Source organism: Schistocerca piceifrons, chromosome 3, assembly GCF_021461385.2.
Source record: "Schistocerca piceifrons isolate TAMUIC-IGC-003096 chromosome 3, iqSchPice1.1, whole genome shotgun sequence".
Taxonomy (NCBI): Eukaryota; Metazoa; Arthropoda; class Insecta; order Orthoptera; family Acrididae; genus Schistocerca; species Schistocerca piceifrons.
Genome location: NC_060140.1, coordinates 798,440,114 through 798,456,869, shown reverse-complemented (window position 1 = coordinate 798,456,869; position 16,756 = coordinate 798,440,114).

Below are 16,756 nucleotides of genomic sequence, written 5' to 3'. Positions count from 1 at the left end.
AATTTTAGATTTTTTACTTCTGATGAATGTATATTTATATATACCGAAACCTTGTTCAAGAATTTTAATAAATCTTTATCCTGCAACTGTTTTGGCTGTCATCCTTTATCGTTACAGTATGTGACACCTGGTGTTTGCTCAGAAGCCAACCACTTCCCGTAAAGTACGGTCCCGTGGTTTGTGTGAGCGAAATTGTCGCCCAGTAGTAATATGTGTTTCATTGGGTTGAGATCAGGCGGATTTGACTGTATATATACCAACGTGAATTGATTCTGATATTCATGAAACCGCTGTAGTACGACTATTGATTTGTGACACAGACAGTTATTCTGCAGGAAGAGTCCATCATCCTACGAGGAAACGTCAAACATGAAGTATGAAGATGGTCTGCATTAATATTTCCGTAGTCTACTGGTGTCATGGTGCCTTTGATTACTATTACAGGTTTCGTGATTCTCATGTGGTTGTCCCCCATAACCTAACATTGTCCCAATGGGCCCAACGTCCTTCGGGTGGTCCACGTATCGACCAATCGTTCGCCTGTATGGTGGTGTTTATGGTGGTGTTTCCGGGGACGACCATCGCCTTGGTGTAAGACAAGACGTGAGTCATCTGTGGAGACGATCTGTCTCCATTGAGCCACGATCGAATCGAGATGAGGCTTGACCCCGGGGCTCCGCAGCAGGCGACGTCTACATGCCACCATCCTGACACAGCGACATCGTCAATTACGACTGCAGTGGACACAAGAACACCGCGGCTGAACTGTGGATCTATACACGGTGTTCCCGTAGGAGAGTACAAAAATTTAACGGGAGACAGAGAATGCTCCACCGAACAATTTGAGGTAGGGAACCTGGGGTCAGAGAAACCAGCGTAAGGAGATATGGAAGTAAACATGTCAACCACTTTGTCAAGCACTACTGTTTTCGAGCTTATTTACAACTGACATGCGTACAAGTTTACAGTACTGTGCTGTTTATTCAGGTGAAGTCTGATTACTAGGAAGTCATGATGCAGGTTCTGCTTACTTTACTTGTCCATATCTATTATATTTACGTTGTCCCATGACAGAACGTGCTATGAATTAACAACAGAACCTTTCGTTACACAGTGCTATTCAGAGACGTACAGTACAATGTGATGGAGCAGTACTGGTACAGTAGTTACTGGTCGCTTGATTACAAGGGGAGGCCCTATCCGATGGCCTTCGAGGTCACCTGAACTGAATCCCCTTGGTTATTTGCTATGGGGATATCTGAAGTCACTTGCGTATGAGACTCCAGTGGATACGGAGAGGGAATTAGTTTCCGATGCCATGCTTGTATTGACGTTGATAGGCCTCAGTTTCAGCAAATTTTCTAAAACACAGTACAAGCGCTATGTTCATTGTGTCAGTGATGATATTTGTAGTTAGCTAGCGTAAATAAGAAAGTTCACACTAGTGTGATTTTATTCCGCTTATCTCCTTCAGTTAGCTTCTCCGACCACAAGTTCCCTACCTCAACTTGTTCAGGTAAGCGTCTTTATGTCCCGTTAAATGTCTGCACGCTCTTATGGAAGCCCCTGTAGAAACGTATCACCCGGTGAGATGTACCAAATTTGGTGTTCCTCCAGGTCTATGGACGTGTCAGGAAACGCCGTTATCCAAGAGAACGCCTGCTCGAAACAGGCGCCGCGCCACGGGTGCATGTTTCCGGGTGCAGTAGTAAGCTGTGGAGGACATTCACTTGAGCTTCAGTGGAAACTGAGGTAATAATCGTAGGCACTATGACAGGTGTGGATTGCGTGAGCGTTTTTGAGGAGAACAAGAATCATTTTATGCTTGATTTCTTCCACTATAGTGATGCCATTTTCCAGCAGGATAACTTCCCATGTCACAAGGCCAGAAACGTGTTTCAGTCATTTGAGGAGCTCGATAATGCACCCACGTTAATTTATTGACCGCGAAATTCGCGTGATTGGCATCCACTGGAACACTTCCAGGTCGATGTCGGTGCAAGCGCTGGGCCCAGAAACCATTCGCTCGTAATTACGGATATTGCGTGGCCACTGCGTAGACAGCTGGTGCCGTATACCTGGAGAAACCTACCGAAGACATTTCGAAATATTCATACGGAGAACCAAATTGGTAAACCAGTTAGGTGATAATATTTTCCAAATATGGTCCAATTAGAGAAGCCTTCGATACAAATTAAGTAAAGGAACATGGTGACACATAGTTGATGATATTCTGGAAATGTATGATTCTCATTACCAAGGCTTGGCTGAGACAAAAAACTAAGAGGAGTGATATTTTCGAGACACCTCAAACGATTTAGTGAAAACATTTTCTTAATAGTACAGTGCGTGATCTATCCGTAGTGACAGACAACTATAGTACAGTATTTAGTTCGCCAGCGAGTCCTTTGTACGAGAAAAACTTTGAAATTAGGGGGAATACAAAGTAGGCTGAGGCGTGAATGGGAATTTTGATTGGGGAGGGAGGCGTGCTAGGGTAGTGTGTGCAGTCATGCAAAGCCACTGTGCGAGGATAGCGTAGTGCTTAGCGCATCTGCCTAGTGAAGAAGAAACCTAGGTTCGAAATCTAGATCTTCTACAAATTTTGGTTCATCTCTTGAGACCGCATGTGTGTATCATATCAAGGATACGATGAAAATTGTGGCTGCATCCGATTTCCGACAACCAGATTCACCACATAATTTTACATATAACCTCATTTCACTAGCACTCAGGTTCAAAAGTCACGCCATGCTGAAATATTGGCTACCACACAACAATTCCATCTGAGCAATTTGCCAGCATGATGCTGCTAGTTTGGCCAAGTGAAAGAGTTAAGTAAAACTGTGGCAAACGGCTGGTTCATGATGTAGCGTTGAGAAATTGTGAAGGAAATATAAGTTATACCTTACTCTGTTACAAAATAAGGTCTATCAGGAACTTTGCCAAATATTCCAGTCAGTATCCTATTTAATTTTGATGGCTTTGGAGACGAAATTAACCTGCCCGTTAACTGAGGGTTGGTGACTGTACGTCCACGTACTTATCACGGAATAATCGATTTTCATGTCGAAGGCCTGGGTCAAATACCATACCACTCAGCAATCAATAACAGTGGAAGTAGCTATCAGACAACGCTGCCAGACCCTTTCCCAACAAGAACACTTTGTTACTGCGTAAAATATTGCTTCCATCTATCCGATACTAATCAGTGACGTCGTAGTGCCGTTGAATTTGTACTAAATGCGTTAAATTAATCGTTGCTTAAATTTATATTCTTTAATTGTTAACGAGGAATGTCTCTACTGCAGTTCTGCTTAGCTCAGTGTATTTTTAACGTTATTGATAATACCATGGTTTAAAACAATTAAATGGTGATTTAACACCAATAAAAACCGGAAAGAGTTCTGGTACATGGGTGCAGGGTGAACAAAGGCTATAATAATAAAGTCTGAATTAACTACATTGGTATGTGTGTTAATCTTCAATGACGGTGAATAATTTTATTAAGCTAACGTGCCTAATATCATTATTAAGTGATGTGTGGGTGAATAAACAACCAACTGAACATTAAATTTAGCGGCCTGCGTGTACATGCTGAAAGTGGTGATGAAATAGAAACTGTAAATAGGGCACCGGTATAGTTAGTTTGTGGTGATAAAAAATTAAAGGTTAGAACATTTCCGGGGGATGTGGCCGAGCGGTTTTAACCACTTCAGTCAGGTTCGAATCCTGCCTGGGGCATGGATGTGTGTGATATCCTTTGGTTAGTTAGGTTTAAGTAGTTTTAAGTCTAGGGGACTGATGACCTCAGATGCTAAGTCCCATAGTGCTCAGAGCCATTTGAACCATTTAGGAACAATGGGCAATATCAGCGTATGAACAGCAATGTTTCTGAAGGAGTTCCCTTTATGGTGAAAGTACCACCTTCATTCTTCAAACTTACTAGTACTCAGCTACCGGTAAATAACTTGCTAATGTGTGTAGCTTACCCGGATAAACGGGTGTGTCCCAAATATTATAAATTGTGTCAAAATAATTCTTACACCTAAATTGTTACCTACCTGGAAGTTATTGTTATTGATGGTAGTTCATTTTAGTCAGATTTTACCAACCTTCCTCTAGTCTCCTGTGTAGTTTAGAAAATTTGTGCTCGTAATGTTAACTTGATGTTTAACGTATAAATAATTTAAATATTAAAGTTTCCATTTTTCAGCAAATACTTCATTTCCTTATGTTCTTCACAAAACATTTGTTCTAACTACTACTTCATGTTGTTACTGGCTTCCACCCAAGCTACTTCGTAACACAAACCGTAGATAAGACGTGTGCTCGAGAAAGCTGGTACTATAGAGAAAGATGTAGACTTCAAAGACCGGAAACGAAAATTGTTAAATATTTTTATTTTACGTAATTTGTTTACTTTTTAACCTTTAATACGATTATGGCAAGTGTTAAAATTCAATACAACGTCTTACAAAATGAAATTATTCTTTTCAGTTATCAAACGTTTCAAGGACAGAAAGGTACACAAATAATTTCAACAGATTTCGACGTATCATAACCACAGAAATATACGTTAGCGGCTGAAGAGTTACTTCTGAACACGAAGTTATTGATCAAACTGAACCTGGAAAATGGATTAATTGATACCGCATCGCACCTGTAGGTGAAAAAGCACATACCCTGTGAAATGAAATCACCTATTTGTTGGTGGAAAATAATACTGATTTTTAATGTATTTTCATTCGTTGTCAACACTAACGATATCAGACTTTTTTGACTCCTAGTGAGACAGAACTATTTGCGAGATCACTGTATGTTCAAGGATGTTATTCCGAACTGCTGGTGGAGAAAAATTCGGTAGCTGACGTCTCTTTGTGTGTAGTCAACAACGATATGTGTGGGGTTCGATTACCAGTCAGCACTGAACTCTTCGTCATATTTTTATTGCAAACATGCTCACATGTCGCTGCTGGTGCAACAAACCCACATTTAACGTTCGTTTTCTCTAGAATATAACAGCGGTGGGTGCCAGGTTGGCGTCCTGGGAAGGAAACAATTAATGTATCGTCTCGTCATTTCAGTTAAAACATCTTGCTACTGCCAAGAAAATGCGATATGTCACAGTTGATTGTGCTTCGATATCTATCTTATTAGGTTCTGGGTTCGAATCCCTATCCAACACGAAGGTTTACCTCTCGGCATTTCAAGTAAGTTACTTGTTAAGAAACAATATTTAACATCTCTCGTAGTTCGTTAACAGGGACAATAAGTGCTGGGTAGGAATTCGCGTCCGTTAAAAATGTTTGCGTTATGTAATTTAAAGTTGGTATTTGCTAACTGATACTGTCTAAAATCGAGGTATATCACTCTCTGTATGCTTTATCAGGAACGACTGTTAGTTTCCGTCAGTCACGAAATCTTTTCTTAGTCTGCATGACCTGGATTTGAATCCATATGGAGAACGAGGCGGTTTGTCGTGTCATTTGAAGTTCATACATATTCTCAACGAGCTGCTCGTGAATAAGTTGAATTTTTAATGACATTTGTGTTTAATAATAAGTACGGCATGTTACTTTGAAGAAGAAATCATGAAAACGACGAACTTACTACGTGAATTACCTATATGACGTAATAATTGGAGTGGTAACGTTTCAGGTATGTCATTTATTGTAATAAATGTGAGCTTACAATCCTTAAGGACAGTCTTATCTGTGATAAGGTGTTCCCTGATATTTGTAGTATTGTAGTATTACTTTACATCTTGAGATATTGCGAAACAGAGCAGTGTTTTCTAGTGGTGACTTGTTGGAACCATTTTCAATAGTCAAACGACTGTACCAAGGAGCGATTAGAGGACCTGCTAGACAGCTGTGTTATGTGGGTTGCATGCGAATCCGGCGAAATGCAATTCAGGCCGTTCGGATACTTTTGAGCACGACTGTACTTCATGATTCATCGATAGCATATTTCGATTTTGTGTTTATCAAAAGTTACTCTTTGTATTGCAAGTTATTATGGGAACATAGTTTGAGGGTTCTCCTTTCGTTTCCGTATATAGGGGCTTGTTAGTTCTTGCTTTGGTTGTCTGCCACACAACACGGTGCATTCCCACTTACATACACCACTGCGCAAAAACATCGCAACCCTAAGGACGTTATTACCTGTTATCAGTACGGAAACTGAACACTGGGGTAAGTAAAGAGGCTAGTTTGCAAAACCAACGAAATCTCTAAATGACGTCATCATCTAAAGAAACATTGCACCACTAATTTGTCTTCTGTTTTAAGGCCTGTAATCCATTATCAAGTATGTCACTCTACCCTCTTAATTATACGAGTCTTCGAAATCTTTCCTTTCATACCATAGCTGTGTTTCAAAGGAAATCTGCATTTATAGGTGGCAGATAATACGTGGTGCGCTGTCAGTCAGTTATAAAGGAATGTATACGAGCAACAAAGAAACCATACCACAATATCAGACATATTCTTTAATTAATTTCCGTCATGGATCTGTGACCGAACGCCATCAAATGTTAAAATGTGTGTGAATTCCTAATGGACCAATCTGCTGAGGTCATCGGTCCCTAGACTTACACACTACTTTAACTAACTTGAACTAATTTATGCCAAGAACAACAAACACCCATCCCTATGCCCCAGGGTGGACTCGAACTTCCGGCCGGAGGGACCGGGCAATCCAGGACACGGTGCTCAAACTGCGCGGCTACTCCGAGCGGTGAACGCCATCACTTTTCATGTCTATTATCGGTATCAGCTTTAACGTTTTTGCTGGTTTCTCTCAGAAAACGTAGAGCATCGATATCTCACATATGTTTTATGAAAGGATGAAGTTGCTATTCTCTTCGCAGTTGGCAGCGATCCAGCTAGAGTGAAGCTTGCTGATGAATTATCTGGTACAACACCAGAGCACTCAGCCCCTCATACTTATTCGATGGAGCCTGCGGCCTTTCGTTTAGTACTCGAACCAGAGCCATGAGTGGATGGCTAAAAGCTTCCGGCAGTTTATCCTCCCCACTGCGGCTCCAGAGCCATACAAGGCCAGCGTTTGATATACGACGGGGAAGGAGAACACCCTATACGTCTGAGAGTACGTCTCTTAGGTATTAAAAGGGCACACAATTATCTACCGGAACACAATTAACTTAGGTTGTAGAGTATGCAGAAAAATTAGAACTCTGATGTCGCAAGAGGGCGCAGTAATGAAAGTTCTACAACAGCGGAAAAATGTAAGCTTGACGACAAGAAAACCAACGAGAAGTCCAGAGGAAATCAAATAAATAATTAATTGCTTCGGACACCGTCCAATTCCATTTCATACACAGACTTGAAGCACATCTGACGATGCTACAATGCTTCACTGCAGCAGATCCAAAGGCTAGTACCGCCTATTGGCAGAGATATGAATGGATGTACGCCTCTCAGATGACGATATGTCACTGAAGCATATTATATATATGAATGGATTTACCCCTCTCAGATGGCGATATGTCACTGAAGCATATACACTCCTGGAAATTGAAATAAGAACACCGTGAATTCATTGTCCCAGGAAGGGGAAACTTTATTGACACATTCCTGGGGTCAGATACATCACATGATCACACTGACAGAACCACAGGCACATAGACACAGGCAACAGAGCATGCACAATGTCGGCACTAGTACAGTGTATATTCACCTTTCGCAGCAATGCAGACTGCTATTCTCCCATGGAGACGATCGTAGAGATGCTGGATGTAGTCCTGTGGAACGGCTTGCCATGCCATTTCCACCTGGCGCCTCAGTTGGACCAGCGTTCGTGCTGGACGTGCAGACCGCGTGAGACGACGCTTCATCCAGTCCCAAACATGCTCAATGGGGGACAGATCCGGAGATCTTGCTGGCCAGGGTAGTTGACTTACACCTTCTAGAGCACGTTGGGTGGCACGGGATACATGCGGACGTGCATTGTCCTGTTGGAACAGCAAGTTCCCTTGCCGGTCTAGGAATGGTAGAACGATGGGTTCGATGACGGTTTGGATGTACCGTGCACTATTCAGTGTCCCCTCGACGATCACCAGTGGTGTACGGCCAGTGTAGGAGATCGCTCCCCACACCATGATGCCGGGTGTTGGCCCTGTGTGCCTCGGTCGTATGCAGTCCTGATTGTGGCGCTCACCTGCACGGCGCCAAACACGCATACGACCATCATTGGCACCAAGACAGAAGCGACTATCATCGCTGAAGACGACTCGTCTCCATTCGTCCCTCCATTCACGCCTGTCGCGACACCACTGGAGGCGGGCTGCACGATGTTGGGGCGTGAGCGGAAGACGGCCTAACGGTGTGCGGGACCGCAGCGCAGCTTCATGGAGACGGTTGCGAATGGTCCTCGCCGATACCCCAGGAGCAACAGTGTCCCTAATTTGCTGGGAAGTGGCGGTGCGGTCCTCTACGGCACTGTGTAGGATCCTATGGTCTTGGCGTGCATCCGTGCGTCGCTGCGGTCCGGTCCCAGGTCGACGGGCACGTGCACCTCCGCCGACCACTGGCGACAACATCGATGTACTGTGGAGACCTCACGTCCCACGTGTTGAGCAATTCGGCGGTACGTCCACCCGGCCTCCCGCATGCCCACTATACGCCCTCGCTCAAAGTCCGTCAGCTGCACATACGGTTCACGTCCACGCTGTCGCGAAATTGCTACCAGTGTTAAAGACTGCGATGGAGCTCCGTATGCCACGGCAAACTGGCTGACACTGACGGCGGCGGTCCACAAATGCTGCGCAGCTAGCGCCATTCGACGGCCTACACCGCGGTTCCTGGTGTGTCCGCTGTGCCGTGCGTGTGATCATTGCTTGTACAGCCCTCTCGCAGTGTCCGGAGCAAGTATGGTGGGTCTGACACACCGGTGACAATGTGTTATTTTTTCCATTTCCAGGAGTGTATATGAACTCTGGTCTTCTAAGGGGTTCAGACACAACCATGCCACCTGCAAGTAACGTCTGCTACATTTTCGGCACACAAATCTGTTCGCAAGCAGATATCATAGTGAACTGCTCCAAAAGCCCTTTGTGGAATTATCTTGAGAACTACAGAGAGGGGAAACTTCATTTTTAACCGATTATCATTTTTTATTTCCGGTTCACTGTTGTTATTTAAATTTACATATTATCGTCTCGTCATTTGGAGATAAGAGAGGAGCTGTGGACCAGAAAATGGAGTGCCAAGTGGAGAAATCGGGACTTTTCCGACATATCATCAGTTTGAGTTCAATAAAAGGGTAACAGTAGCGGGGGGAACCGGAAACTCTTTTACCGTGTGTGAGGATAATTCCATTGGACAGAACACGACAAGAAAATGGTTTTCTCGTTTTAAGGTGGTCGTCTTGTCATTAGTGACTCTCCACGTTGAAGAAGATCTTAGGGGTTTAATGAGCATCGTTTAAACGCATCAGTCAACAGCGACCCATGTCAGTGTACCCGAGAACTGGTACATGTGATGAACCGTGATCGTTCCACTACCGTGCGACATTTGTATGCAATGGGGATGATTCAAAAATCGGTTGTATGGGTACAGCATGCTGTAAGTCAAAATCACGAAAATCAGCAGGTGGCCAAACGTGCATCTCTGCTCGTCATCAAATGGCTCGTGAACAACACCGACCAGTCCTATCTTGCATCGTTAATGGTGACGAGAAATGGTGTTTCTCTGGTAACGTACGGAAAACAAAGGAATAGTTGAGCCCCAACGTAGCAGTAAGTCCCCGTACAAAGATCTGGGCACATCCACAAAAGATCAAAAGATGTTATGCAACTCGTAGAGCAGCGACGGTGTGTTTTACTATGAATTACTTCCCCGAGGTGTAACCATCGCTGCTGACATTCATGGTCAAGAACTGACGCGTCTTGCAGACGCAGTCCAAGAAAAACGACCAGAAGAACTGAATTAAGTGGTACTACTCCACGTTAACGCCAGCCCACATTCTGCTAAACGGAGAAAAAACGCTGTGCAGCAGATGGGTTGGGAAGTCAATCCACACGCAGCCCATTTATCCGATCTTGAAGCCTCATATTTTCAACTTCCCCGTTGCCTATGTAAAACCCTTAAGGGAACTTTCTTTCCGAATGAAAAATGCCCTCCGAACATGGTCTGAGGAGTTCTTCGCCTCAAAACCACGTGATCTCTACAGTCGTGGAATCGAAAAGTTGTCAGACTGTTGTAAATAGTGCTGGAGAATATATTATTCATGACTAAAGTATCCGTTATGTGCGCCTCTTGCTGTTACTTGAACTTATGAGTAAACGCTACGAATTTAAGCAAAAACCCAATAACTAGAGAATGTAATGAACATATCTATTGAAAACCCGTTGTCTCCAACTACGTCTCCGAGACTTTGGAAGGAACTGGGAAAGCCTTCTAAAGCGAGACATATCATTCTAGCAAAATTAAATTGTTGATGGTGTATAGCAACCAACCAGAAATTGGTTTTAGGTTACCAGTATTTTATTCAAAAATATCCTTTAGCGGTTTCGAAATTAAACAATTCACCTCCAGACGGTTTTGTTGCTTTCGGTTGAACATATAAGTTGATCTACTTTCGCGCTCCCATTAAAAAATCAATAAACCAAAGTTACAAACGTGTAACAATCAAACAACCAACCAAAGGTGTTCAGGAATAAGCGATTCGAATATTGTTAGTCACTGTGATAAACTTATGAACACTGGTTAACCAGAGACAGAAATAGTTATAGGAAAAGCTCTGCGATTCGGGCACACGTTTTTTTAGACGCAGATATGCCCAAAATTCTCCAATGGGAAAAGCTACATGGAAGACATTGTACGTCTAGAAGAATCTTGCTATTTGGTAAGCAGATTCTCAAATACGGAAAGAAAACATAAGTGCTTCAACCTATAATGCTTCAAGCGTGACAAAACCAAATAAATACAGGCTTATGACTACACTGATGAGCCAAAACATTATGACCCTCTGTCCGTCCCCGGTAGCTGAGTAGTCAGCGCGACAGAATATCAATCCTAAGGGCCAGGTTTTGATTCCTGGCTGTGTCGGAGATTTTTCTCCGCTCAGGGACTGTGTGTTGTGTTGTTCTAATCATCATCATTTCATCCCCATCGACGCGCAAGTCACCGAAGTGGCAGGCCTAGGTGGCCGAGCGGCTCTAGCCGCTACAGTCTGGAACCGCTCGACAACTACGGTCGCAGGTTCAAATCCTGCCTCGGGCATGGATGTGTGTGATGTCCTTAGGATAGTTAGGTTTAAGTAGTTATAAGTTCTAGGGGACTGATGACCTCAGAAGTTAAGTCCCATAGTGCTCAGAGCAATTTTTCGCCCAAGTGGTTTCATATTGTTAAGACTTGCACCCGCCGAACGGTCTACCCGATGGGAGGCCAAGTCATGCAAGATTTACATTTTATTATGACCAGTGCTTAATAACGCCATAGCGTGTTGGACCATCTATTCTACGTTATACAGCAACAATTCCGCCTCGTATTGATTCTACAAATCGTCGTTAGACTACAGAGACATGTGGCAGATGGTGTATAGGAACGAAGTTTCCGCTCTTTAGCCTCCCAGATGTATTACATCGGTTTAACATCTGGCAAATTTAATGGCCAGGACATCAATGTGATTTCGGCTCTCACGTTCCTCAAGCCACAGAAGCAGTTGCTCGGCCTTATGACGCTTACAGTTACATTGTTGGAAGATGCCACCGCCGTCAGGGAAGACATCAAGCATGAAGAGATGCAGGTGGTCTGCAGACATAGTGGCTCAGTCCACAATTGTAATGTAAGCACAAGTGATTTCCCAACATAACATTATCTTCCCCGTCTGACTGGGTTCATGACTTCGTGTTTTGTTTCGAGCAGCCGTTTGTGTATACGGCTGCTTTTTCGGATACTGTTATCGAATGATTCAAGTGGCTCTAAGCACTATGGGACATAACATCTGAGGTCATAAGTCCCCTAGAACTTAGAACTACTTAAACCTAACTAACCTAAGGACCTCATACACATCCATGCCCGAGGCAGGATTCGAACCTGCGACCGTAGCAGCCACGTGGTTACGGACTGAAGCGCCAAGAACCACTCGACCACAGCGGCCGGCTACCGTTATCGGCAAAGAGCAAAAAGAAACTTGAGTTATTCGACCAGCTACAAGATCCTTGTAATCTACTGTCCAATACAAGCTGAACTGAAGATGTCGTTGACTTAACATGGGAACACATGGGTGCCGTAGCATGAGGATTTTAGTATTCAACTCTGGGCGCTGAATTAAGTGATCGAGAACACTTGTACCGGCATTACTCTCTGTCGTGAGATACAGCACAGATCGACTCCTGTCCTGGTTTACAGAGTCAACAATCTTCCGCCCTCCACGTTCTGTGATGAGACACGGTTGTCCAACACGTTGCCGCCTACCAGTGGCTGCGACGTACTTCAATCACTTTGCTTATGTGCTTACAACGGTAGCACGTGAAGAGCTTTGCAGCTACAGGATTCTTACTCCCACGTGCTAGGCCATAACAATCTACACTTTAACCTAATAAATCCATGTGGTTCCAGAGATCTTTTCATGTCTTAAACATCTATGATGTATATATGTTGATTGAAGCGACGAATGATAATTTGTACAAAATCTGGTATTCGAAACCGAGTCTCCTGCTCTGTAGGAAGATGTGCCAACCACTACGCCACACTGGCACAGATGTTTGTGATCTCAAAAGGCCTCTGGAACGATATATATTGAGATGTATCATCTACTTCATTGCAATGCTATCTTGATCTCAAGAAACGAATAACAGGTGCAGCAGCAACGATTATTTATGGTGGTTGCAACAGCAGCAGCCTGCCCATTCCAGAAAAGATAAACGAGTTTCCTTTTAATTTTGGTTGGTACAAAGCGTAGGAATATTATTTAAATGTAGCAATATATGACAAATGGTTAAGTTAAAAACACAGTATTACCACGTTACTGCGTGAAACTTTGTTTTCGCTGTATGCTCCGTGTGTTCAATCGTTACACAGGCTGAAATGCATTATATCACGTTTTGTCTCTTTGTAATGACAATATTTATTTAAGTATATCGAGCACGCAAGCCATAATAACTTGTTACCACCTTTCACTATCATTGATGAAAACGTCTGTGTCCCATGATATGTTACAGAGAACTAGTGGGAATCTGTCGCTGTGTAATAATGTCCCAATGGTAAAGTGCATTCTGCTAATGGTTTGCAGAGTTCTTGCACCTACAGCTGTGTTGTCTTCAAGTTTCATAATTAATCACCTCCTGCACTTCGCTACGTATTGCGGCCTAGAATTAGATCGCACTTGAAGATATGCAACACCACAAACAGCTATGCAAAACGAGCTGTTATTGCGCTTTGCTGGACGAGTCGTGTCGATGAAGTTTTGCAAATTTCTGGTAAGATCCTATGGGACCAAACTGCTGAGGTCATCGGTCCCTAGGCTTACTCACTACTTAATCAGACTTAAACTAACTTACGCTAAGGACAACACACGCGCGAGGGAGGACTCGAACCTCCGAAGGGGGGTTCCGCGTGAACCGTGACAAGGCGCCTAAGAGCACGCAGGGTCGATGAAATGCCGGCATCTACTGACTGCCATGTGACATATCGTACCCGTATTCAGCACCTATAACGTGAGTTAAAAACTTGGAGAGTTGTGTATACCCACTGACGTTTTCTTTACGTTTGGTGTTGTGCAGTTGTCTTCTGATACACTGGCGGTACTGCGTACATCCCCGTACGCCCCACTCATCCCTGCTTTGCAAAACAAAATAGCGGGAAGTGGTCTTTCAACACTGTGACTTATGACTATGATGTAACATAAAAAAATCATATGTTAGTGTCTTTCAAACTGGAAAAAAATCTAGTCGAAGGTTATCCTTCTGCTCATTGAAATTCCATAAGAACTGACAAGTTTAGACGATTGAATAAAATTACGTACTTTACAATATTGATTTATTGACGGATTGAATTACAGGAAACTAACAAGGACAAACGGAAGAATGGGTGATCTGACGATTAAATGGTAAAGGGATGCAGGATGCAGCGTCCAATTTTGGGCTCTATTTATCTTTGATACGTGGCTGGTGTCTTCTTTGTAATCGGACGTAAAACACATACCACGTATTTACTAGGGGTACCAAACAAAATAGAATAACATTGCCGGGGGCGGAGCTTGTGTAGTAAGCATTTCTGCACCTAGCGTGTGTAGCGCAACTTACTACCATTTCAGTGCCGGCTGTGTTGTGAACCTGGCTTGCTCCGCTCTTCTGCAGTGATTATTTTTGCTAGCGCTGGTTTGTTATTATTTCGTTTATTTTATGACGGCAAGTTTAAGTGAACAACGAGTAACTGTGAAATTTTGTTTTCTACTCGGTAACAATGTTACTGAAACTGTTTCAATGTTGAAAACAGCTTACCAAGATGACGCTATAGGAAAAGCAGATTTACAAGTGGTTTGTTCGATTTAAAAATGGTAACACGTCGATTGATGACGCCGGCCGCTGTGCCCGAGCGATTCTAGGCACTTCAGTCCGGTTGGTTGGTTGGTTTGTGGGAGTAAAGGGACCAGACACTTCAGTCCGGAACCGCGCTGCTGCTACGGCAAGATGACTGCGTGTTGTGCGATGTTCTTAGGTTAGTTATATTTAAGTAGTTCTAAGTTTTAGGGGACTGATGACCATAGATGTTAAGTCCTATAGTGCTCAGAGCCATTTGAACCATTTTGCCACGGTCGCGGGTTCTAATCCTGCCTCGGGTATGGATGTGTGTGATCTCCTTAGGTTAGTTAGATTTAAGCAGTTCTAAGTCTAGGGAACTGATGACCTCAGCTGTTAAGTACCATAGTGCTTAGAGCCATTTCAAACCTTTTTTTTCGATTGATGACAAACCTCGTTCTGGACGTCCATCAAGTGCCCGATTCGACGAAAATAATGAAAAAATTCGGGAGCTTGTGCTCACAGGCCGTCAGTCTTTTATTTGGCACCTTTGAGAAGATTGCGCAACAGTGTTCGTCAAAAAAAGACACGATTTGTGGCAACAGGAGACTGGTTCTTCGGCCGGCCGAAGTGGCCGTGTGGTTAAAGGCGCTGCAGTCTGGAACCGCAAGACCGCTACGGTCGCAGGTTCGAATCCTGCCTCGGGCATGGATGTTTGTGATGTCCTTAGGTTAGTTAGGTTTAACTAGTTCTAAGTTCTAGGGGACTAATGACCGCAGCAGTTGAGTCCTATAGTGCTCAGAGCCATTTGAACCATTTTGAACTGGTTCTTCCACCACGACAACTCATCTGCACACACTGCCATCTCTGTTACACAGTTTTTGGATAAACATGGCATGGTTCCGCTACCCCATGCACCTTACTCACCTTACCTGTCTCCGTGTGACTTTTTTTTATTTCAGCGCATGAAAATGGACATAAAGGGACAACGCTGAAGAAGTCAAGGAAAAGACAAGGGAGGAACTGGTAGCCATTTCTAAAGTTGGTTACAAAGTAGTGGAAGCACCGGTGAGCCAATTGTATTAGTTGTAATGGAGAGTACTTTGATGCCGGCCGCTGTGGCCGAGAGGTTCTAGGCGCTTCAGTCTGAAACTACGCTGTTGTTACGGTCGGGGTTTCGAATCCTGCCTCGGGCATGGATGTGTGTGATGTCCTTAGGTTACTTACGTTCAAGTAGTTCTAAGTCTTGGGGACTGATGACCGCAAGATGTTAAGTCCCATAGTGCTTAGAGCCATTTGAATCAAGTATTTTGATGAGGATAAGGTTGTTTTGTAAACAATTTGAAAACATACAACTTAAAATAATTCTGTTTTTTTGATACCCCTCGTATTGCTACTAACATCCTGAAACGCTGTGCAGAGTACAGACCACATTAATCACGTCGTCTGCATTCCGTTCAGTAAGAGTGCCTGTTTGTTACTGCGAGTACTTACGCCAATGCATTGTCCATTACAGGACACTATGCTCAATCAGCTTTCACTCAGGTCTTCAACGTAATACGCGTTCAACCTAACGACTTAAACACCCTGTATTACATAAAATGCCACCACTGAGTCACCATAAAACAGACATTTACTGACTTTCCAACATTTGTGGCATTTAATGTATCACGTCTCCACATAATGTGCATATAATATCCAAAAAATTTGAGCATATAATATCCGAAAGATTTAAGCATATTGTTATGTCACATAAACGCACCAACGAAATTTAGGCAGGATGTGTGCAAACAGAGACCAGTATTTGCGAAGCAGTTCGGTTGTCCCCTCTTCTCAAAGCCCGTTCTACTACTCTGAGTAATTTAGAAGAGATAACGAGCATGCGGGTCTTGCAGATGTAGCAGATAGTTTCATTGTATTGCCAAACAAAGACTAGCGTTGGCGTGTGATGCGTTTGCTTCCGGAGCTCTTATTGCAGTACATGTTGACCTTACGCAGATTACAGCGTAGGGGCGAATTGCTCTTCTCATGATATTTCATGTCTTTGTGCAGCAACTGCGAGCTTCAGAACACATAGTACTGGTAAAAATTAATAAGTTCTTTAGAAATATTCTCTGACCTTAACTGAGCAATAGGCATCTATCAAGTAATAAGAAAGTATTATTTTAACACTGTCAATTTTATTCTTCGTTATACTAAATTATATATCTCTGTACTGTCACAGTGGGCCGCACTTTCATGGGAACAGTGGCTAAAGAATTTCAT